This window comes from Propithecus coquereli, unplaced genomic scaffold (assembly GCF_000956105.1).
Source record: "Propithecus coquereli isolate 6110/MARCELLA unplaced genomic scaffold, Pcoq_1.0 Scaffold39, whole genome shotgun sequence".
Taxonomy (NCBI): Eukaryota; Metazoa; Chordata; class Mammalia; order Primates; family Indriidae; genus Propithecus; species Propithecus coquereli.
Window position 1 is genome coordinate 2,075,367 of NW_012149618.1, and position 1,971 is coordinate 2,077,337.

Consider the following 1,971-nt stretch of genomic DNA (forward strand, 5'->3'; position numbering starts at 1 on the left):
GAGTAGTTGGGTGCAAGGGTTAGGGAGAAGATTCCCAGGTAAAATGTGATGTCCTCAGCTGGGACAGAAAATAAAAGAGAACCAAGATCCGGTGTGGTTGCGGAAATGGAAGCGGCTGTGAATGCCTTGCTGGGGGTGAAGGGCAGGGCTGGAAGTTGGATGCAGAGCGAGTAGCCATGCTGAGGAAGAGGAGCCGCAGCAGATGTGGCATCTACATCCAGGGCTCAGCTGTAGGGGACCATATGGCCCAGTCCTGGATTACACCCGGGTTATGCCTGTTGTCCTGGCCGGGCATGGAGATGACAAGAGAGACCCTACAGGGCAGGAAAGGAAAAGTGAATCAAAGGCGGGATCCTTTTCATTCACGGTCTTCTTTCAGCCCTTCACCCTCCCACCTCAGACCCTCCATTTCCTTCCTGGAGCCCTATATTTTCATCTGTGTCTATTTTCTTTCTGCTTTTTGCCATGTTTCTTCTTCCCACTTCCCTGGGAAATAAGCCCCTCACCCCAGACCCAAGAGAGCTTGAGTCCGACTGGGCCACTCTGAGTATGTCACTGGCGTGGCCGAGGGAGGAGAAAGGCTGAGGGTAGCTCCTCCACCCCGTGGCCTTGGGGCGGGGCCCGGCTTCTAGTCACAGCTCTGCTTCTTTCCCGCTGTGTGGCATTGGAGCAAAGCATTTCTGCTCTTGGAGTCTCAGTTTCTTCCTCTGCAACATATTAAGATTCAGTTAGTAATCTGAAACGTCTCTTTGCGCTGAAAAGTTGTGTTCATCTTATCTGGTGCCGGTTCTCGTGGCGTTCAGACTACACGATGCCAGGTGTCCGTCATCTCAGAAGAGAGGCTTTTGTTTGTAGGTGGGGGGACCTCCCGAGGGTCCCGAGGCTGAAGACTAGAGTCAACGGAGCCCTCTAAGGACCAGCCCTGGGGCTAAGGCCAACTTGTTGGTGGCCACACTGCCCCTCGAGGTAAAGCCCGTCCGGTGACAGGCCTGCGCCAGCCCCCGATCACCTGCAGAGGGCGCCGCAGACACACCGAGGGCGAAGGGGGTCCTCGGGCCGGGTGGCGAGGTCAAGGCCACCGAAGCTTCTGGGAAGGGCTTCTCAAGGGGAGCCCCGAGCCGGAGTCGAGAGAGGTTGGAAGGAAGAGGTGAAAACAAAAAAGGAAGAGCAGATTAAAAGAAGGGAATGCGAGAGGGGACGGGGGTCCTGCAGCGATCTGAGGGAGGTCTCCGCCACGGCTCGGTCCCGAGCGTCAGTTTCCTCGCCCGAAGAATGGACGCAGCCGCGTAACCGCGCGCTGTGTGTGTGCCGGAGCTCGGGTTCTTGGGACCGGTGAGCATCGGGTAGGAGGGCGCTGGGAACTTGGGAACCGCTCTGCAAGGGGGCCGAGGGCGCGGTGTCAGGCAGTAGGACTCTAGTCAAAGCTGGGTTTAGGTCCTGGCTGCCACAGGACCTCTCTGCGCCCCAGTATGCTCGTCAGTAAAATGGGGTTAACGAGGCTGCCTCGCCCGGCTCTGAGAGCTGGAGGGGATAAATGCCCGCAGCAGTCCCCAACCTTTTCAGCACCAGGGACCGTTTTCACGGAAGATGATTTTTCCACGGACCGGGGATGAGGGGTGGGGGAGGATGGGTTCCGGACGATTCAAGTCATTACATTTATTGTGCACTTTATTTCTATTATTATTACATTGTAACATATACTGAAATAATCATACAACCCACCATGGGTTGGGGACCCCTGTAAAGGGGGTGAATTCGGAGCGGACCCGGTGCGGGGTGGGCGGGCCTCCGGGCGGCCGGCCTAGCGGGGCCGCGCACACCCGGCGGGAAGGAGGAGGCCGAGCCCCCCCGCCCCGCAGATGCCACCTCGGCCTGCGTTTCCCCTCCGGGCGCCCGCCCTGGGGTCCTCGGCCATCGCCGGTCACCTAGGCCCTCGCGGAGCTCCGCCGAGCCGGCCGGCGGGGAGGCGGG